Source organism: Aulonocara stuartgranti (genome assembly GCF_965226115.1).
Source record: "Aulonocara stuartgranti genome assembly, chromosome: 5".
Lineage (NCBI taxonomy): Eukaryota > Metazoa > Chordata > Actinopteri > Cichliformes > Cichlidae > Aulonocara > Aulonocara stuartgranti.
Window position 1 is genome coordinate 29,415,853 of NC_138943.1, and position 23,359 is coordinate 29,439,211.

The window sequence follows — 23,359 nt, forward strand, 5'->3', positions numbered from 1 at the left end:
TGCCATCTGCATGTTACAGCAGAAATCAAGACTCATCAGATCAGGCAATGTTTTTCCAATCTTTTACTGTCCAGTTTAGTTCAAATTGTATTCTCGGTTTCCTGTTCTTAGCTGAAAGGAGAGACACCCAGTGTGGTCTTCTGCTGCTGTAGCCCACCTGCTTCAAGGTTCAGTGTGATGTCCATTTAGAGATGCTCTTCTGCATACATTGGTTATAACAAGTGGTTATTTGAGCTACTGTTGTATTCCTATGAGGTCAAAGCCGTCCGTAAAACCTATTCTGAGATTGATATGTGAGGAAAATCCCAGTAGATCAGCAGTTTCTGTAATATTCAGACCAGCTGGTCTGGCAGCAACAACTATTCCATGTTCAGAGTCACTTAAATCACCTTTTTTGCCTATTCTGATGCTCAATTTGAACTGCAACATGCCTAAATGCAGCTCTGTGGCTGACGTTAGAGTCCTAATCCATGCTTTTTTTTTTTTTTTTTTTTTTTTACAGATGACCTTTGAATTTTCTTTATTTCCTGATAAAGAGTGGGGTAATGACAGATTAAAATCAAGATAAAGGCTGATCGATCAGGAAATAAGTGACTAATCATCCAAGATTTAATTTGAAGAAGTTTAACATAAGTTTTAATATAAGAATGAGCGTTATCAAAAAATAAACGAAAAAGAGGCTATGGTTAGAACTGGAGGATCAATTGCTGGAGTAAAATAAAAAGTATATGTACATATAAGTAAAAGGACATGGGTACAGTGTCCATTTATCCAACATCAAATGCATATGTAGTTTCCTTCTCTGCAAGGAAAGTTTACATACCCTGTGGCGCTACTTTAAAGTTTGTGGATTCACTCCCGAATGAGGAAAAAAACGTTACTCTGTCAAACACTCATTTACAGTTATGTTGTCCATTGAAGCAGCTGTACCAACATATGTTTAAATGAGCAGCTACAGCACAGTTTTGTGTGCAAGTCTTAGCTGTAGATCCTCGTGTTTTCATGTTCACCATGTTGCCTTTCGGTTTTCCAGTGTCTTCAAAGGCATGCGAGTTAACTCAACTATGCATTTCTCTATTACTGTATCAAAGTGACATTTTGTCCAGAGAGGACTTTTATCCCACCCCTCCAGCTGGTCAGCCACTAGTTTGAGAGATCTGAAATTACTCAAGAACAGATACTAGAAAAATTAGTAATGCAGTAATGTTGCACGAGTTTTGTAAACGAAATCACAATAAGAAGGCACACCGCGTTGTAAGCACGTGGATGATTTTATTTACAATATTTTCTTGTGCAGCTGCCTTGTCCCATTACAGCACACTGCTCTCCTGTTAGACCCCAGCATCCTACTGAAGCAGGGAAGGCGTGACCAGGTAATGGAGAACAGCTGTGTGGGTCAGCCTGCTCTAACACCACACCCTGAACTCACTGCTCCACCCCTCCAAGTGTTTAAGTGTTTGATTTCCTTCTATTGGAATAGATCTTTTCTCCTCAATACAGGCCCACTAATGTTGACACTGAGCTCTCAGCTTATCTCTTGATTGCAAACCTTTCCCTGCTGGCTGTCTGGTCAGAATAGCAGATTTTTTTAAACTCAAGAAGATCCCACAAAGTTTCTGGAGAACCCCTAGCCACTTATCTAAGAGTTAGTGCAACGTGACTGTATCATCAAATGTCTGGAAATCTAATTGTACTTTGCAAAACTTCACTTGTCCTCACTTTTACATTTTAGAGATGCCTTTTTGAATGAGAGTGGTTGCTGATCAATGGGCATGAGAATTTGCATAATTATGATGAATAAACTGACCTCCCAGCCCTTTGTTCCTTCAGTGGGCTGGTTTCAGTGTCAGGGCTCTGTGTGCGGGCAGGTGGAAATGTGGATCCAAATGCAGGACTCCGAGACGAAATGTAACTAAAACCACAGCTTTTATTGCTGGCATGAAACAGAAACAGGGTACGACGCGACACTGAGCACAGGAAAACACAGGGCTAATATACACAGGGTGGTAATCAGCGAATGGGCAACAGGAGGGAGACACAGCTGGGAGAGATCAGGGTTAACGAGACGGGGGGAACCAAGCTGCCCACACTAACATAAGACGCAGACCTTCACAATAAAACAGGAACAAGAAACCATCATACTAAGACACAGACTTGACATTTGAGAGACAGACAGAAAATGACACATGGAACTAGACATATACTAAGCAGACCCAACCGAAGAACAAATCCTAAACACAAACATGAAACTCTAATAATAAACATCATAATCATCATCATCATTAACACAAGAGAACAAGAAAACAATCCCTGATGCAAAATTACACCAAATATAATAAACTCAAAATACTGGGTCCAACGGACCCAGAACCGTGACAGTCAGTCATTATGCATATCTCCAAAAGTTGATTTTGTTCATCTGGACGTAGCGTTTTGTGGGAGAAACGTTTCGTCACTCATCCAAGTGACTTCTTCAGTCTCAGCTGACTGCAGGTTTCCCCAACCTTATAAACAGTACATTTGCATAATGACTGAAACCAGCCCACTGAAGGAACAAAGGGCTGTGAGGTCCGTCTTGCGTCCCATTTAAACAAGTGCGTGTTCACACTGCCCCTGGATGTCCTGGCCTCTGAGGTTAAGGTGTACGGCTCCTGGTTGTCAACTGACCAATTTATCATGGCAAAGCCTGTGGTGGACAAAAGATAAGAGGCTGATTATAAAAATGATCCATGCACGCCTTATGACCTACAGCATGTACAGTTAACACAGCTAAATGGCTGTGAAATTGTAAAATTACTTTTGAAATAAAGCTATTCAAAGTCAATTAACTGTGACTATAATAATAGCAATGTTAGCCAGCAAACAAAACGTTAGCACTAATTAAAATAAGCTGCTAGGTGATGGTACTGTTTCAAGTTCTCTCATTGTTTGACATGTAGGGCAGATATTTTGGTGACACTGAGATCAGCCAGACACTAAACAGCAGTGTAATATCAACGCTAGATTAGATGTTTTCTAATCCGATAAAATGACATTATTCCTGTTTATAGAAGATGTTTGTCGTCTGTTTGTTTGACTGACAGGAACAGGAAATAGTGGTTGGAAGTTACTGTTGGTGTTACATGAGGGTAAAGAAGGGCTTTAAGCACCTGGGTAAAAACTGGACCCATGATGAAACACTACAACAAGTACAACATATTCTTCAGTTTTAATATGTGACCATACTGTGCAGACTGCTGATGAGTTACACGGTTACATTTCATTAATCATTGTTAAACTAAAGTGGTAAGCAGTTACTTTATCCTTTCACTTAAAATTTCCAGGAAAAACACTACCTTGGCTACTTTTGTGCTTACATTTGATCTATGCTGGGTCACTACTTTTGCACTATAATGCTGCTGCTGACACCTTGGTTCACACTGACAACTAGAAAAAAGCTGATAGGAAAAGAAGGATGGAAAATGCCTGGAATTTAGTTACACTTGCAAATACTGCTGCCTCCAAACTGCAAGCATCAATAAAATGTTACAGTATTGTTTTCTATATCTGTGCATATATCCTTATTGGTAGTTTTCTCGAAATAGAAGCTCTTCATTTAAAAAAAAAAAACCTCTGATAACATTGCTGAAGCTAGCGCCCACCCCTACTGCGCATACTGCAAATATAAAACTGATATATACTTACATCATGGAGCAGTTGATGTCTGGTTTCCGACAAATACAGTAAAGAGGTGCGTTCTCCCCCTCCATACCAGTGTTCTCAGGCACTGGTACATGGTCAGTGTCAGACATTTCACTGTCCTACAACATACCACATAGGACCACATTAGAAATGACATGTATGTAGACATGCTAATTATACCTGGCTAAATGGATGCAGTAACAAAATGTTACTAACTACTCTAGTTATTAGTTTCCAGATGTGTGCAGTTGCTCCAGTCTTACTGACAGTATACTGTTTCAAACACCAGTGCCAACATTTTATTTTTTAAATCTTAGTATGATTCTGCACCAAGACTTGTGGCCTGTTGCTCGGTAACTTATTGTCTGACTACATTAACTACAGTTCATAAACATCATTCATTTTCTCCTACTTATTTTATTCAGGTTGTATTTCAGCTGTCATAGGGCAAAAGTACACCCTGGACAGGTCGCCAGTCTGTTGGAGGGTTATTAGAGAGACTCAGACAACCACTCACACCAACAGCCAACTAACCTAACCCCGCGCATGTCTTTGGAGTTCAACACCAGTCTGGCCGAATCACAGATAAGCAGGGTGTCTGTGCTGCAGAGCACAGCTGTGTCAGAGACTCTCGACATCAATGTAGCGTTAAGGATGCGGAGCGATGGGTGCACTAACACAATGTAAATATTAAAGTTCTCGCCATTGTCAATATGCTGTTGCGCTCTTGTTCGTATTATTGCAACCATATCTCGAGTCTAGCTTACCCTAAAGGTTTGGAGAGAATTGGTCTGTTAAGAAACGCAATCGATTGTTTGGGACTGCTCTAGCCATCACGTCGCATAAACAACTCTACTTCCGGTGGGAAAACTAATTAAGGGTAAAGTCGCACTAATAACACCTACCACTCACGTTCATAAGCATACACTATGATCACTTCCACGCAGTAACGTTGTAATAAATATAATCCCCGGTAAAGTCAATTAGCGAACACTACTGGCATGTAATGCCAATGGCGACCATTTCACAAACTGTAGAAAATGCTCAAAATGTTGTCGGCACCAAAAGTGAAGGGCTGACAGTTGTGTTTATATACGAACCGTAAGCGCTAATGTTGGTTAGCATCAGCTAAAGCGAGGAAGTTTGACACTTGCAGAGACAGTGAACGCAGAGAGAGCTTAAAAACGCATTGTGGGGTTTTTTTTTTGTTTTGTTTTTTTGCATTAAGACGTTGCACACAAAATTACAGATATAACGGTGACTTAGCTGCTCGTTGGATAAACCCATGGACCTTAGAAAAGATCAACACTACTCGGATGTAAGCACCCGTGTATAACACAATAGGCAAAATTACGCTTGCTAACCTTTCCACATCACAGGCTTCACATTAAATAAACATTTTTTCAAATACTCACCATGATCTGAGACCGTTTAAATATTTTGTTACTCTGAAAATATGGCAGTATGAAGCTAAACCTTTAGCTTGACGGCTAAAGCAATGCTAAGATTTACACGGAAACGATCAGCGGACATCGTTAAAGTACTATTGGTCTACATTCTTCTTCTATGGTAGCAGCCTGGGCAGAGTAACAGCCAACTTTAAACTGCGCCATCTGTTGGCACCAATTACAGTAGAAAACATGATTGCGACAACACGTTTTTTGGGGAAAAATAACAGAGATTGAAACTTTACTGATAATTTGTCCAAGTTGAAAAATGCCCTCCTCCAAAAATATCACGTGACAACCTCATTGCCTTACAGAATTATGACGTCACACACGTAGAATCTTACCACCATTCTTTCCTTTGATCCAAAAACCTATAAATAGGGGTGAAGAGCAACGACTTTTAGTCCGTTTCTCGCAGCCTTGATGTGTGCAGCATTGAACCGTTCGCCAGAAAAGCCTTTTGAAATATTTGGATCCTTTGCAGTTGTAACTGTATCCAGACCAAACATGTCTCAAAAAAATCCAAAGGGACAAGAAGTTGACCCATACGCTCTTCCTTGGGATGAGCCACTAGACTCTTCCCTTTCCTCTCTTCCCTGGTGTGACCAAGTGGAACTAGAGGAAAAGCGTTTGGAAGAACTGGAGGATGAAGCGCTCAGAAACGCAGAGAAGATTAAGTTCTTGATGGAGGAAAATGAGCAAAAGAGCGCTCAACTAAAAAAGTTGTCATACCAGCTTCAAGAAAAGGAAGCTATTATTGAGGGGAAACAACAGGATCTCCATGACATGGACAAAAAGAACCAGGAGCTCCAAGGAAAACTTGATGAAGCCCTGCAACAAAATGAAAAACTTGTCCAAGAGAAGAAACAAGACGGCATGAAGAAGAGAGGGCTGCACAGCAATCTCCAAGAAATGGAGCTAATGTACAGTGTAGACAAAAAAAGGCTTGATCGCACACTGCAAGAAAATGAAAAGCTTCTCAAAGAGAAAAGGCAAAAGGAGTTAAAAGAGAAAGAAATGCATTCCAAGCTTCAGAGCATCAAGCAACACATTGAAAGCTTGCAAGGAAAGCTTGATCAAGCTCTGCGGCAAAATAGAAAACTCCTCCAGGAGAAGATGAAAGACAGCACGAAGAAGAGAGGGCTGCACTCCAATCTCCGAGACATGGAGCTAATGTACAATGTTGACAAAAAAAGGCTTGATCGCACAGAGCAAGCAAATGAGAAGCTTCTCCAAGAAAAAAGGGAACAAGAAATCAAACAAAAAGAAATGGATTCCAATCTGCAGAGCATCAAGCAACAAAATGAAAGCTTGCAAGGAAAGCTTGATGAAGCTCTGCTACAAAATAAAGAAATCCTGCAAGAGAAAGAGCAGCTGGACAGAAAGCAGGGAGACATGGAGTGCCAACTCCAGCTCATGGAGGGAAACAACAGGATGCTGCAGGTAAAGTTCGAAGAGACACTGCACAAATATCAAGACCTGCTTCAAGAGAGAGAACAGCTGGTCAATAAGCAGAGAGAAGAAAAACTTCTTCTCCAGGAGTTTGAGAAACAGGAGGCAACATCTAAAGTGCTGAAAGAAAGGTTGGAAGAAAAACAAGCTGAAATAGAAGAAGTGGAGAAAAAATGCAACAAGCTGCAGAAGCAAAACACCGAAACAATCGAGGAGCTGAAAATCCTCATCCTCGAGAAAAAGGTGCTCGTGGAAGAGCAGCTGAAGAAAAAGAAAAAACGCTTCTGCTTCTTCTGGAGGAGGAACACTCCTTCTTTCAGTACTGCCAATGTCGCCTCTTCCTCTCCCACCTCTGTTCCAGCTTAATCCCCCCCCCCCCCCCCCCCCTTAACTACTAACACCTCTCCCATCTCCCTCCCCTCTTTTCACAATCACCCCCCAACCAGTCCCGACAGTTGACTGCCCCCTCTAGAGCCTGGTTCTGTCATAGGTTTCTTCCTTTAAAGGGAGTTTTTCCTATCCACTGTCGCCTAGTGCTTGCTCAGAGGGGATTGTTGGGGTTTTCTCTCCTCTCTCCCTTTACTTTCCATCCCACCCACCCCCACCTTTTCTTTTTTCTTAATAATTGAACAATAAAAACAATTGGTCACTAATTAAATGTGTCAAATCAATGTCTTTATTCAAGAATACAAGAAATGGGTAATAGCTGCATGTGTGTTTGTGTGTGTGCATAATATGCATACTTTACGTGTTGGATCCAAATCCCACAAGGAATTAAATAAAACAAGAAGACAAACAAAAACAAATATTTCTCTCCCTTCCCAGGTCAGGAATCAGGATGAGGAAGAAATGAGGTCAGATCAGTGCAGGTTTTTGCACTACTGACATAAAGTTTCTGCTGATTAAAAAAAGTATGTCGATATTTCTGAAATACATTTGCAAACAAATAACTTTGACAACTTGTGTTTTTTCATAAAAGAAAAAAGAAAAATCAGAGAGCAGAGCTGGTAAAACAGCTTAGCTCCGCAGGTTACAGGAGATCAGATGCCAAATACTTTTCATGACAGTCTTCGTTATTGCATAAATCTCCCCTTTTATCATTGATCAGTAAATCACTGCATATACATTCATCTAACCGTTATAATTTCATGAGTAAAGACTCTCAGATGACTGAATGGCGGTTTTAGTAAATGTTGAACTTTATTGTGATTTCTATTTTTAGAATCAATAGCACACATTTTGATTTCGTTTTGCAAGCTGCTGATTTCACACAGATCCACTGCCCAAACGTGCCTTTGAGTTTTTCATCATTTAACAAGAATAGGCTCAGGCAATCATTGTGGAATTAGGCTTTGGGAAGGTCTGGGGACAGGTATGATGGTGGTGGTTTTAAAGCACTGTGGCACAACAGCTTGACTCAGGGAGATGTTAAAGATGCCCGCTAGGACATCAGTCAGCTGGTCAGCACGGGCTCCGAGCACGCGTCCAGGTATATTGTCTGGTCCAGCAGCTTTGTGTGGGTTGACTTTAGTGAGAGTCCTTCTCACACTGGCCGTGGACAGGGACAGCACTTGGTTGTCTGGCAAGCGGGTGGCCCTCTATAGTCCGTCTTGCGTCCCATTTAAGCAAGTGCGTGTTCACACTGCCCCTGGATGTCCTGGCCTCTGAGGTTAAGGTGTACGGCTCCTGGTTGTCAACTGACCAATTTATCATGGCAAAGCCTGTGGTGGACAAAAGATAAGAGGCTGATTATAAAAATGATCCATGCACGCCTTATGACCTACAGCATGTACAGTTAACACAGCTAAATGGCTGTGAAATTGTAAAATTACTTTTGAAATAAAGCTATTCAAAGTCAATTAACTGTGACTATAATAATAGCAATGTTAGCCAGCAAACAAAACGTTAGCACTAATTAAAATAAGCTGCTAGGTGATGGTACTGTTTCAAGTTCTCTCATTGTTTGACATGTAGGGCAGATATTTTGGTGACACTGAGATCAGCCAGACACTAAACAGCAGTGTAATATCAACGCTAGATTAGATGTTTTCTAATCCGATAAAATGACATTATTCCTGTTTATAGAAGATGTTTGTCGTCTGTTTGTTTGACTGACAGGAACAGGAAAGAGTGGTTGGAAGTTACTGTTGGTGTTACATGAGGGTAAAGAAGGGCTTTAAGCACCTGGGTAAAAACTGGACCCATGATGAAACACTACAACAAGTACAACATATTCTTCAGTTTTAATATGTGACCATACTGTGCAGACTGCTGATGAGTTACACGGTTACATTTCATTAATCATTGTTAAACTAAAGTGGTAAGCAGTTACTTTATCCTTTCACTTAAAATTTCCAGGAAAAACACTACCTTGGCTACTTTTGTGCTTACATTTGATCTATGCTGGGTCACTACTTTTGCACTATAATGCTGCTGCTGACACCTTGGTTCACACTGACAACTAGAAAAAAGCTGATAGGAAAAGAAGGATGGAAAATGCCTGGAATTTAGTTACACTTGCAAATACTGCTGCCTCCAAACTGCAAGCATCAATAAAATGTTACAGTATTGTTTTCTATATCTGTGCATATATCCTTATTGGTAGTTTTCTCGAAATAGAAGCTCTTCATTTAAAAAAAAAAAAAAACCTCTGATAACATTGCTGAAGCTAGCGCCCACCCCTACTGCGCATACTGCAAATATAAAACTGATATATACTTACATCATGGAGCAGTTGATGTCTGGTTTTCGACAAATACAGTAAAGAGGTGCGTTCTCCCCCTCCATACCAGTGTTCTCAGGCACTGGTACATGGTCAGTGTCAGACACTTCACTGTCCTACAACATACCACATAGGACCACATTAGAAATGACATGTATGTAGACATGCTAATTATACCTGGCTAAATGGATGCAGTAACAAAATGTTACTTAACTACTCTAGTTATTAGTTTCCAGATGTGTGCAGTTGCTCCAGTCTTACTGACAGTATACTGTTTCAAACACCAGTGCCAACATTTTATTTTTTAAATCTTAGTATGATTCTGCACCAAGACTTGTGGCCTGTTGCTCGGTAACTTATTGTCTGACTACATTAACTACAGTTCATAAACATCATTCATTTTCTCCTACTTATTTTATTCAGGTTGTATTTCAGCTGTCATAGGGCAAAAGTACACCCTGGACAGGTCGCCAGTCTGTTGGAGGGTTATTAGAGAGACTCAGACAACCACTCACACCAACAGCCAACTAACCTAACCCCGCGCATGTCTTTGGAGTTCAACACCAGTCTGGCCGAATCACAGATAAGCAGGGTGTCTGTGCTGCAGAGCACAGCTGTGTCAGAGACTCTCGACATCAATGTAGCGTTAAGGATGCGGAGCGATGGGTGCACTAACACAATGTAAATATTAAAGTTCTCGCCATTGTCAATATGCTGTTGCGCTCTTGTTCGTATTATTGCAACCATATCTCGAGTCTAGCTTACCCTAAAAGTTTGGAGAGAATTGGTGTGTTAAGAAACGCAATCGATTGTTTGGGACTGCTCTAGCCATCACGTCGCATAAACAACTCTACTTCCGGTGGGAAAACTAATTAAGGGTAAAGTCGCACTAATAACACCTACCACTCACGTTCATAAGCATACACTATGATCACTTCCACGCAGTAACGTTGTAATAAATATAATCCCCGGTAAAGTCAATTAGCGAACACTACTGGCATGTAATGCCAATGGCGACCATTTCACAAACTGTAGAAAATGCTCAAAATGTTGTCGGCACCAAAAGTGAAGGGCTGACAGTTGTGTTTATATACGAACCGTAAGCGCTAATGTTGGTTAGCATCAGCTAAAGCGAGGAAGTTTGACACTTGCAGAGAGAGCTTAAAAACGCATTGTGGGTTTTTTGTTGTTTTTTTTTTTTGTTTTTTTGCATTAAGACGTTGCACACAAAATTACAGATATAACGGTGACTTAGCTGCTCGTTGGATAAACCCATGGACCTTAGAAAAGATCAACACTACTCGGATGTAAGCACCCGTGTATAACACAATAGGCAAAATTACGCTTGCTAACCTTTCCACATCACAGGCTTCACATTAAATAAACATTTTTTCAAATACTCACCATGATCTGAGACCGTTTAAATATTTTGTTACTCTGAAAATATGGCAGTATGAAGCTAAACCTTTAGCTTGACGGCTAAAGCAATGCTAAGATTTACACGGAAACGATCAGCGGACATCGTTAAAGTACTATTGGTCTACATTCTTCTTCTATGGTAGCAGCCTGGGCAGAGTAACAGCCAACTTTAAACTGCGCCATCTGTTGGCACCAATTACAGTAGAAAACATGATTGCGACAACACGTTTTTTGGGGAAAATAACAGAGATTGAAACTTTACTGATAATTTGTCCAAGTTGAAAAATGCCCTCCTCCAAAAATATCACGTGACAACCTCATTGCCTTACAGAATTATGACGTCACACACGTAGAATCTTACCACCATTCTTTCCTTTGATCCAAAAACCTATAAATAGGGGTGAAGAGCAACGACTTTTAGTCCGTTTCTCGCAGCCTTGATGTGTGCAGCATTGAACCGTTCGCCAGAAAAGCCTTTTGAAATATTTGGATCCTTTGCAATTGTAACTGTATCCAGACCAAACATGTCTCAAAAAAATCCAAAGGGACAAGAAGTTGACCCATACGCTCTTCCTTGGGATGAGCCACTAGACTCTTCCCTTTCCTCTCTTCCCTGGTGTGACCAAGTGGAACTAGAGGAAAAGCGTTTGGAAGAACTGGAGGATGAAGCGCTCAGAAACGCAGAGAAGATTAAGTTCTTGATGGAGGAAAATGAGCAAAAGAGCGCTCAACTAAAAAAGTTGTCATACCAGCTTCAAGAAAAGGAAGCTATTATTGAGGGGAAACAACAGGATCTCCATGACATGGACAAAAAGAACCAGGAGCTCCAAGGAAAACTTGATGAAGCCCTGCAACAAAATGAAAAACTTGTCCAAGAGAAGAAACAAGACGGCATGAAGAAGAGAGGGCTGCACAGCAATCTCCAAGAAATGGAGCTAATGTACAGTGTAGACAAAAAAAGGCTTGATCGCACACTGCAAGAAAATGAAAAGCTTCTCAAAGAGAAAAGGCAAAAGGAGTTAAAAGAGAAAGAAATGCATTCCAAGCTTCAGAGCATCAAGCAACACAACGAAAGCTTGCAAGGAAAGCTTGATCAAGCTCTGCGACAAAATAGAAAACTCCTCCAGGAGAAGATGAAAGACAGCACGAAGAAGAGAGGGCTGCACTCCAATCTCCGAGACATGGAGCTAATGTACAATGTTGACAAAAAAAGGCTTGATCGCACAGAGCAAGCAAATGAGAAGCTTCTCCAAGAGAAAAGGGAACAAGAAATCAAACAAAAAGAAATGGATTCCAATCTGCAGAGCATCAAGCAACAAAATGAAAGCTTGCAAGGAAAGCTTGATGAAGCTCTGCGACAAAATAAAGAAATCCGTCAAGAGAAAGAGCAGCTGGACAGAAAGCAGGGAGACATGGAGTGCCAACTCCAGCTCATGGAGGGAAACAACAGGATGCTGCAGGTAAAGTTCGAAGACCTGCTTCAAGAGAGAGAACAGCTGGTCAATAAGCAGAGAGAAGAAAAACTTCTTCTCCAGGAGTTTGAGAAACAGGAGGCAACATCTAAAGTGCTGAAAGAAAGGTTGGAAGAAAAACAAGCCGTAATAGAAGAAGTGGAGAAAAAATGCAACAAGCTGCAGAAGCAAAACACCGAAACAATCGAGGAGCTGAAAATCCTCATCCTCGAGAAAAAGGTGCTCGTGGAAGAGCAGCTGAAGAAAAAGAAAAAACGCTTCTGCTTCTTCTGGAGGAGGAACACTCCTTCTTTCAGTACTGCCAATGTCGCCTCTTCCTCTCCCACCTCTGTTCCAGCTTAATCCCCCCCCCCCCCCCCCCCCCTTAACTACTAACACCTCTCCCATCTCCCTCCCGTTTTTTCACAGTCACCCCCCAACCAGTCCCGACAGTTGACTGCCCCCTCTAGAGCCTGGTTCTGTCATAGGTTTCTTCCTTTAAAGGGAGTTTTTCCTATCCACTGTCGCCTAGTGCTTGCTCAGAGGGGATTGTTGGGGTTTTCTCTCCTCTCTCCCTTTACTTTCCATCCCACCCACCCACCCACCCCCACCTTTTCTTTTTTCTTAATAATTGAACAATAAAAACAATTGGTCACTAATTAAATGTGTCAAATCAATGTCTTTATTCAAGAATACAAGAAATGGGTAATAGCTGCATGTGTGTTTGTGTGTGTGCATAATATGCATACTTTACGTGTTGGATCCAAATCCCACAAGGAATTAAATAAAACAAGAAGACAAACAAAAACATATTTCTCTCCCTTCCCAGGTCAGGAATCAGGATGAGGAAGAAATGAGGTCAGATCAGTGCAGGTTTTTGCACTACTGACATAAAGTTTCTGCTGATTAAAAAAAGTATGTCGATATTTCTGAAATACATTTGCAAACAAATAACTTTGACAACTTGTCTTTTTTCATAAAAGAAAAAAGAAAAATCAGAGAGCAGAGCTGGTAAAACAGCTTAGCTCCGCAGGTTACAGGAGATCAGATGCCAAATACTTTTCATGACAGTCTTCGTTATTGCATAAATCTCCCCTTTTATCATTGATCAGTAAATCACTGCATATACATTCATCTAACCGTTATAATTTCATGAGTAAAGACTCTCAGATGACTGAATGGCGGTTTTAGTAAATGTTGAACTTTATTGTGATTTCTATTTTTAGAATCAATAGCACACATTTTGATTTCGTTTTGCAAGCTGCTGATTTCACACAGATCCACTGCCCAAACGTGCCTTTGAGTTTTTCATCATTTAACAAGAATAGGCTCAGGCAATCATTGTGGAATTAGGCTTTGGGAAGGTCTGGGGACAGGTATGATGGTGGTGGTTTTAAAGCACTGTGGCACAACAGCTTGACTCAGGGAGATGTTAAAGATGCCCGCTAGGACATCAGTCAGCTGGTCAGCACGGGCTCCGAGCACGCGTCCAGGTATATTGTCTGGTCCAGCAGCTTTGTGTGGGTTGACTTTAGTGAGAGTCCTTCTCACACTGGCCGTGGACAGGGACAGCACTTGGTTGTCTGGCAAGCGGGTGGCCCTCTATAGTCCGTCTTGCGTCCCATTTAAGCAAGTGCGTGTTCACACTGCCCCTGGATGTCCTGGCCTCTGAGGTTAAGGTGTACGGCTCCTGGTTGTCAACTGACCAATTTATCATGGCAAAGCCTGTGGTGGACAAAAGATAAGAGGCTGATTATAAAAATGATCCATGCACGCCTTATGACCTACAGCATGTACAGTTAACACAGCTAAATGGCTGTGAAATTGTAAAATTACTTTTGAAATAAAGCTATTCAAAGTCAATTAACTGTGACTATAATAATAGCAATGTTAGCCAGCAAACAAAACGTTAGCACTAATTAAAATAAGCTGCTAGGTGATGGTACTGTTTCAAGTTCTCTCATTGTTTGACATGTAGGGCAGATATTTTGGTGACACTGAGATCAGCCAGACACTAAACAGCAGTGTAATATCAACGCTAGATTAGATGTTTTCTAATCCGATAAAATGACATTATTCCTGTTTATAGAAGATGTTTGTCGTCTGTTTGTTTGACTGACAGGAACAGGAAATAGTGGTTGGAAGTTACTGTTGGTGTTACATGAGGGTAAAGAAGGGCTTTAAGCACCTGGGTAAAAACTGGACCCATGATGAAACACTACAACAAGTACAACATATTCTTCAGTTTTAATATGTGACCATACTGTGCAGACTGCTGATGAGTTACACGGTTGCATTTCATTAATCATTGTTAAACTAAAGTGGTAAGCAGTTACTTTATCCTTTCACTTAAAATTTCCAGGAAAAACACTACCTTGGCTACTTTTGTGCTTACATTTGATCTATGCTGGGTCACTACTTTTGCACTATAATGCTGCTGCTGACACCTTGGTTCACACTGACAACTAGAAAAAAGCTGATAGGAAAAGAAGGATGGAAAATGCCTGGAATTTAGTTACACTTGCAAATACTGCTTCCTCCAAACTGCAAGTATCAATAAAATGTTACAGTATTGTTTTCTAGATCTGTGCATATATCCTTATTGGTAGTTTTCTCGAAATAGAAGATCTTCATTTAAAAAAAACAAACAAACTCTGATAACATTGCTGAAGCTAGCGCCCACCCCTACTGCACGTACTGCAAATATAAAACTGATATATACTTACATCATGGAGCAGTTGATGTCTGGTTTCCGACAAATACAGTAAAGAGGTGCGTTCTCCCCCTCCATACCAGTGTTCTCAGGCACTGGTACATGGTCAGTGTCAGACACTTCACTGTCCTACAACATACCACATAGGACCACATTAGAAATGACATGTATGTAGACATGCTAATTATACCTGGCTAAATGGATGCAGTAACAAAATGTTACTTAACTACTCTAGTTATTAGTTTCCAGATGTGTGCAGTTGCTCCAGTCTTACTGACAGTATACTGTTTCAAACACCAGTGCCAACATTTTATTTTTTAAATCTTAGTATGATTCTGCACCAAGACTTGTGGCCTGTTGCTCGGTAACTTATTGTCTGACTACATTAACTACAGTTCATAAACATCATTCATTTTCTCCTACTTATTTTATTCAGGTTGTATTCCAGCTGTCATAGGGCAAAAGTACACCCTGGACAGGTCGCCAGTCTGTTGGAGGGTTATTAGAGAGACTCAGACAACCACTCACACCAACAGCCAACTAACCTAACCCCGCGCATGTCTTTGGAGTTCAACACCAGTCTGGCCGAATCACAGATAAGCAGGGTGTCTGTGCTGCAGAGCACAGCTGTGTCAGAGACTCTCGACATCAATGTAGCGTTAAGGATGCGGAGCGATGGGTGCACTAACACAATGTAAATATTAAAGTTCTCGCCATTGTCAATATGCTGTTGCGCTCTTGTTCGTATTATTGCAACCATATCTCTAGTCTAGCTTACCCTAAAAGTTTGGAGAGAATTGGTCTGTTAAGAAACGCAATCGATTGTTTGGGACTGCTCTAGCCATCACGTCGCATAAACAACTCTACTTCCGGTGGGAAAACTAATTAAGGGTAAAGTCGCACTAATAACACCTACCACTCACGTTCATAAGCATACACTATGATCACTCCCACGCAGTAACGTTGTAATAAATATAATCCCCGGTAAAGTCAATTAGCGAACACTACTGGCATGTAATGCCAATGGCGACCATTTCACAAACTGTAGAAAATGCTCAAAATGTGGTCGGCACCAAAAGTGAAGGGCTGACAGTTGTGTTTATATACGAACCGTAAGCGCTAATGTTGGTTAGCATCAGCTAAAGCGAGGAAGTTTGACACTTGCAGAGACAGTGAACGCAGAGAGAGCTTAAAAACGCATTGTGGGTTTTTTGTTTTTTTTTTGTTTTTTTGCATTAAGACGTTGCACACAAAATTACAGATATAACGGTGACTTAGCTGCTCGTTGGATAAACCCATGGACCTTAGAAAAGATCAACACTACTCGGATGTAAGCACCCGTGTATAACACAATAGGCAAAATTACGCTTGCTAACCTTTCCACATCACAGGCTTCACATTAAATAAACATTTTTTCAAATACTCACCATGATCTGAGACCGTTTAAATATTTTGTTACTCTGAAAATATGGCAGTATGAAGCTAAACCTTTAGCTTGACGGCTAAAGCAATGCTAAGATTTACACGGAAACGATCAGCGGACATCGTTAAAGTACTATTGGTCTACATTCTTCTTCTATGGTAGCAGCCTGGGCAGAGTAACAGCCAACTTTAAACTGCGCCATCTGTTGGCACCAATTACAGTAGAAAACATGATTGCGACAACACGTTTTTTGGGGAAAATAACAGAGATTGAAACTTTACTGATAATTTGTCCAAGTTGAAAAATGCCCTCCTCCAAAAATATCACGTGACAACCTCATTGCCTTACAGAATTATGACGTCACACACGTAGAATCTTACCACCATTCTTTCCTTTGATCCAAAAACCTATAAATAGGGGTGAAGAGCAACGACTTTTAGTCCGTTTCTCGCAGCCTTGATGTGTGCAGCATTGAACCGTTCGCCAGAAAAGCCTTTTGAAATATTTGGATCCTTTGCAATTGTAACTGTATCCAGACCAAACATGTCTCAAAAAAATCCAAAGGGACAAGAAGTTGACCCATACGCTCTTCCTTGGGATGAGCCACTAGACTCTTCCCTTTCCTCTCTTCCCTGGTGTGACCAAGTGGAACTAGAGGAAAAGCGTTTGGAAGAACTGGAGGATGAAGCGCTCAGAAACGCAGAGAAGATTAAGTTCTTGATGGAGGAAAATGAGCAAAAGAGCGCTCAACTAAAAAAGTTGTCATACCAGCTTCAAGAAAAGGAAGCTATTATTGAGGGGAAACAACAGGATCTCCATGACATGGACAAAAAGAACCAGGAGCTCCAAGGAAAACTTGATGAAGCCCTGCAACAAAATGAAAAACTTGTCCAAGAGAAGAAACAAGACGGCATGAAGAAGAGAGGGCTGCACAGCAATCTCCAAGAAATGGAGCTAATGTACAGTGTAGACAAAAAAAGGCTTGATCGCACACTGCAAGAAAATGAAAAGCTTCTCAAAGAGAAAAGGCAAAAGGAGTTAAAAGAGAAAGAAATGCATTCCAAGCTTCAGAGCATCAAGCAACACAACGAAAGCTTGCAAGGAAAGCTTGATCAAGCTCTGCGACAAAATAGAAAACTCCTCCAGGAGAAGATGAAAGACAGCACGAAGAAGAGAGGGCTGCACTCCAATCTCCGAGACATGGAGCTAATGTACAATGTTGACAAAAAAAGGCTTGATCGCACAGAGCAAGCAAATGAGAAGCTTCTCCAAGAGAAAAGGGAACAAGAAATCAAACAAAAAGAAATGGATTCCAATCTGCAGAGCATCAAGCAACAAAATGAAAGCTTGCAAGGAAAGCTTGATGAAGCTCTGCGACAAAATAAAGAAATCCGTCAAGAGAAAGAGCAGCTGGACAGAAAGCAGGGAGACATGGAGTGCCAACTCCAGCTCATGGAGGGAAACAACAGGATGCTGCAGGTAAAGTTCGAAGACCTGCTTCAAGAGAGAGAACAGCTGGTCAATAAGCAGAGAGAAGAAAAACTTCTTCTCCAGGAGTTTGAGAAACAGGAGGCAACATCTAAAGTGCTGAAAGAAAGGTTGGAAGAAAAACAAGCCGTAATAGAAGAAGTGGAGAAAAAATGCAACAAGCTGCAGAAGCAAAACACCGAAACAATCGAGGAGCTGAAAATCCTCATCCTCGAGAAAAAGGTGCTCGTGGAAGAGCAGCTGAAGAAAAAGAAAAAACGCTTCTGCTTCTTCTGGAGGAGGAACACTCCTTCTTTCAGTACTGCCAATGTCGCCTCTTCCTCTCCCACCTCTGTTCCAGCTTAATCCCCCCCCCCCCCCTTAACTACTAACACCTCTCCCATCTCCCTCCCGTTTTTTCACAGTCACCCCCCAACCAGTCCCGACAGTTGACTGCCCCCTCTAGAGCCTGGTTCTGTCATAGGTTTCTTCCTTTAAAGGGAGTTTTTCCTATCCACTGTCGCCTAGTGCTTGCTCAGAGGGGATTGTTGGGGTTTTCTCTCCTCTCTCCCTTTACTTTCCATCCCACCCACCCACCCACCCCCACCTTTTCTTTTTTCTTAATAATTGAACAATAAAAACAATTGGTCACTAATTAAATGTGTCAAATCAATGTCTTTATTCAAGAATACAAGAAATGGGTAATAGCTGCATGTGTGTTTGTGTGTGTGCATAATATGCATACTTTACGTGTTGGATCCAAATCCCACAAGGAATTAAATAAAACAAGAAGACAAACAAAAACATATTTCTCTCCCTTCCCAGGTCAGGAATCAGGATGAGGAAGAAATGAGGTCAGATCAGTGCAGGTTTTTGCACTACTGACATAAAGTTTCTGCTGATTAAAAAAAGTATGTCGATATTTCTGAAATACATTTGCAAACAAATAACTTTGACAACTTGTCTTTTTTCATAAAAGAAAAAAGAAAAATCAGAGAGCAGAGCTGGTAAAACAGCTTAGCTCCGCAGGTTACAGGAGATCAGATGCCAAATACTTTTCATGACAGTCTTCGTTATTGCATAAATCTCCCCTTTTATCATTGATCAGTAAATCACTGCATATACATTCATCTAACCGTTATAATTTCATGAGTAAAGACTCTCAGATGACTGAATGGCGGTTTTAGTAAATGTTGAACTTTATTGTGATTTCTATTTTTAGAATCAATTGCACACATTTTGATTTCGTTTTGCAAGCTGCTGATTTCACACAGATCCACTGCCCAAACGTGCCTTTGAGTTTTTCATCATTTAACAAGAATAGGCTCAGGCAATCATTGTGGAATTAGGCTTTGGGAAGGTCTGGGGACAGGTATGATGGTGGTGGTTTTAAAGCACTGTGGCACAACAGCTTGACTCAGGGAGATGTTAAAGATGCCCGCTAGGACATCAGTCAGCTGGTCAGCACGGGCTCCGAGCACGCGTCCAGGTATATTGTCTGGTCCAGCAGCTTTGTGTGGGTTGACTTTAGTGAGAGTCCTTCTCACACTGGCCGTGGACAGGGACAGCACTTGGTTGTCTGGCAAGCGGGTGGCCCTCTATAGTCCGTCTTGCGTCCCATTTAAGCAAGTGCGTGTTCACACTGCCCCTGGATGTCCTGGCCTCTGAGGTTAAGGTGTACGGCTCCTGGTTGTCAACTGACCAATTTATCATGGCAAAGCCTGTGGTGGACAAAAGACAAGAGGCTGATTATAAAAATGATCCATGCACGCCTTATGACCTACAGCATGTACAGTTAACACAGCTAAATGGCTGTGAAATTGTAAAATTACTTTTGAAATAAAGCTATTCAAAGTCAATTAACTGTGACTATAATAATAGCAATGTTAGCCAGCAAACAAAACGTTAGCACTAATTAAAATAAGCTGCTAGGTGATGGTACTGTTTCAAGTTCTCTCATTGTTTGACATGTAGGGCAGATATTTTGGTGACACTGAGATCAGCCAGACACTAAACAGCAGTGTAATATCAACGCTAGATTAGATGTTTTCTAATCCGATAAAATGACATTATTCCTGTTTATAGAAGATGTTTGTCGTCTGTTTGTTTGACTGACAGGAACAGGAAATAGTGGTTGGAAGTTACTGTTGGTGTTACATGAGGGTAAAGAAGGGCTTTAAGCACCTGGGTAAAAACTGGACCCATGATGAAACACTACAACAAGTACAACATATTCTTCAGTTTTAATATGTGACCATACTGTGCAGACTGCTGATGAGTTACACGGTTGCATTTCATTAATCATTGTTAAACTAAAGTGGTAAGCAGTTACTTTATCCTTTCACTTAAAATTTCCAGGAAAAACACTACCTTGGCTACTTTTGTGCTTACATTTGATCTATGCTGGGTCACTACTTTTGCACTATAATGCTGCTGCTGACACCTTGGTTCACACTGACAACTAGAAAAAAGCTGATAGGAAAAGAAGGATGGAAAATGCCTGGAATTTAGTTACACTTGCAAATACTGCTTCCTCCAAACTGCAAGCATCAATAAAATGTTACAGTATTGTTTTCTATATCTGTGCATATATCCTTATTGGTAGTTTTCTCGAAATAGAAGCTCTTCATTTTAAAAAAAAAAAACCTCTGATAACATTGCTGAAGCTAGCGCCCACCCCTACTGCGCATACTGCAAATATAAAACTGATATATACTTACATCATGGAGCAGTTGATGTCTGGTTTCCGACAAATACAGTAAAGAGGTGCATTCTCCCCCTCCATACCAGTGTTCTCAGGCACTGGTACATGGTCAGTGTCAGACACTTCACTGTCCTACAACATACCACATAGGACCACATTAGAAATGACATGTATGTAGACATGCTAATTATACCTGGCTAAATGGATGCAGTAACAAAATGTTACTAACTACTCTAGTTATTAGTTTCCAGATGTGTGCAGTTGCTCCAGTCTTACTGACAGTATACTGTTTCAAACACCAGTGCCAACATTTTATTTTTTAAATCTTAGTATGATTCTGCACCAAGACTTGTGGCCTGTTGCTCGGTAACTTATTGTCTGACTACATTAACTACAGTTCATAAACATCATTCATTTTCTCCTACTTATTTTATTCAGGTTGTATTTCAGCTGTCATAGGGCAAAAGTACACCCTGGACAGGTCGCCAGTCTGTTGGAGGGTTATTAGAGAGACTCAGACAACCACTCACACCAACAGCCAACTAACCTAACCCCGCGCATGTCTTTGGAGTTCAACACCAGTCTGGCCGAATCACAGATAAGCAGGGTGTCTGTGCTGCAGAGCACAGCTGTCAGAGACTCTCGACATCAATGTAGCGTTAAGGATGCGGAGCGATGGGTGCACTAACACAATGTAAATATTAAAGTTCTCGCCATTGTCAATATGCTGTTGCGCTCTTGTTCGTATTATTGCAACCATATCTCGAGTCTAGCTTACCCTAAAAGTTTGGAGAGAATTGGTGTGTTAAGAAACGCAATCGATTGTTTGGGACTGCTCTAGCCATCACGTCGCATAAACAACTCTACTTCCGGTGGGAAAACTAATTAAGGGTAAAGTCGCACTAATAACACCTACCACTCACGTTCATAAGCATACACTATGATCACTCCCACGCAGTAACGTTGTAATAAATATAATCCCCGGTAAAGTCAATTAGCGAACACTACTGGCATGTAATGCCAATGGCGACCATTTCACAAACTGTAGAAAATGCTCAAAATGTTGTCGGCACCAAAAGTGAAGGGCTGACAGTTGTGTTTATATACGAACCGTAAGCGCTAATGTTGGTTAGCATCAGCTAAAGCGAGGAAGTTTGACACTTGCAGAGACAGTGAACGCAGAGAGAGCTTAAAAACGCATTGTGGGTTTTTTGTTTTTTTTTTTGTTTTTTTGCATTAAGACGTTGCACACAAAATTACAGATATAACGGTGACTTAGCTGCTCGTTGGATAAACCCATGGACCTTAGAAAAGATCAACACTACTCGGATGTAAGCACCCGTGTATAACACAATAGGCAAAATTACGCTTGCTAACCTTTCCACATCACAGGCTTCACATTAAATAAACATTTTTTCAAATACTCACCATGATCTGAGACCGTTTAAATATTTTGTTACTCTGAAAATATGGCAGTATGAAGCTAAACCTTTAGCTTGACGGCTAAAGCAATGCTAAGATTTACACGGAAACGATCAGCGGACATCGTTAAAGTACTATTGGTCTACATTCTTCTTCTATGGTAGCAGCCTGGGCAGAGTAACAGCCAACTTTAAACTGCGCCATCTGTTGGCACCAATTACAGTAGAAAACATGATTGCGACAACACGTTTTTTGGGGAAAATAACAGAGATTGAAACTTTACTGATAATTTGTCCAAGTTGAAAAATGCCCTCCTCCAAAAATATCACGTGACAACCTCATTGCCTTACAGAATTATGACGTCACACACGTAGAATCTTACCACCATTCTTTCCTTTGATCCAAAAACCTATAAATAGGGGTGAAGAGCAACGACTTTTAGTCCGTTTCTCGCAGCCTTGATGTGTGCAGCATTGAACCGTTCGCCAGAAAAGCCTTTTGAAATATTTGGATCCTTTGCAATTGTAACTGTATCCAGACCAAACATGTCTCAAAAAAATCCAAAGGGACAAGAAGTTGACCCATACGCTCTTCCTTGGGATGAGCCACTAGACTCTTCCCTTTCCTCTCTTCCCTGGTGTGACCAAGTGGAACTAGAGGAAAAGCGTTTGGAAGAACTGGAGGATGAAGCGCTCAGAAACGCAGAGAAGATTAAGTTCTTGATGGAGGAAAATGAGCAAAAGAGCGCTCAACTAAAAAAGTTGTCATACCAGCTTCAAGAAAAGGAAGCTATTATTGAGGGGAAACAACAGGATCTCCATGACATGGACAAAAAGAACCAGGAGCTCCAAGGAAAACTTGATGAAGCCCTGCAACAAAATGAAAAACTTGTCCAAGAGAAGAAACAAGACGGCATGAAGAAGAGAGGGCTGCACAGCAATCTCCAAGAAATGGAGCTAATGTACAGTGTAGACAAAAAAAGGCTTGATCGCACACTGCAAGAAAATGAAAAGCTTCTCAAAGAGAAAAGGCAAAAGGAGTTAAAAGAGAAAGAAATGCATTCCAAGCTTCAGAGCATCAAGCAACACAACGAAAGCTTGCAAGGAAAGCTTGATCAAGCTCTGCGACAAAATAGAAAACTCCTCCAGGAGAAGATGAAAGACAGCACGAAGAAGAGAGGGCTGCACTCCAATCTCCGAGACATGGAGCTAATGTACAATGTTGACAAAAAAAGGCTTGATCGCACAGAGCAAGCAAATGAGAAGCTTCTCCAAGAGAAAAGGGAACAAGAAATCAAACAAAAAGAAATGGATTCCAATCTGCAGAGCATCAAGCAACAAAATGAAAGCTTGCAAGGAAAGCTTGATGAAGCTCTGCTACAAAATAAAGAAATCCTGCAAGAGAAAGAGCAGCTGGACAGAAAGCAGGGAGACATGGAGTGCCAACTCCAGCTCATG

At 41.1% G+C, this 23,359-nt stretch overlaps 3 long non-coding RNA genes across 3 annotated transcripts; all 3 read right to left on the bottom strand.

The window, feature by feature from the left end:
- Window positions 1-1,907: 1,907 nt before the first annotated feature.
- LOC309706564 lies at window positions 1,908-5,309 on the bottom strand. The gene is made up of 3 exons (XR_014276759.1): window positions 5,097-5,309; window positions 3,685-3,800; window positions 1,908-2,686 (listed from the first exon to the last, which is right to left on the bottom strand). It is a non-coding gene; the product is annotated as an uncharacterized lncRNA (long non-coding RNA).
- Window positions 5,310-7,234: 1,925 nt separating this feature from the next.
- LOC309707492 lies at window positions 7,235-11,773 on the bottom strand. Its single transcript, XR_014276992.1, has 3 exons — window positions 10,708-11,773; window positions 9,304-9,419; window positions 7,235-8,302 (listed from the first exon to the last, which is right to left on the bottom strand). It is a non-coding gene; the product is annotated as an uncharacterized lncRNA (long non-coding RNA).
- A 1,059-nt stretch (window positions 11,774-12,832) lies between these two features.
- Window positions 12,833-16,522, bottom strand: LOC309706910. Its single transcript, XR_014276824.1, has 3 exons — window positions 16,314-16,522; window positions 14,900-15,015; window positions 12,833-13,898 (listed from the first exon to the last, which is right to left on the bottom strand). It is a non-coding gene; the product is annotated as an uncharacterized lncRNA (long non-coding RNA).
- Window positions 16,523-23,359: the final 6,837 nt, after the last annotated feature.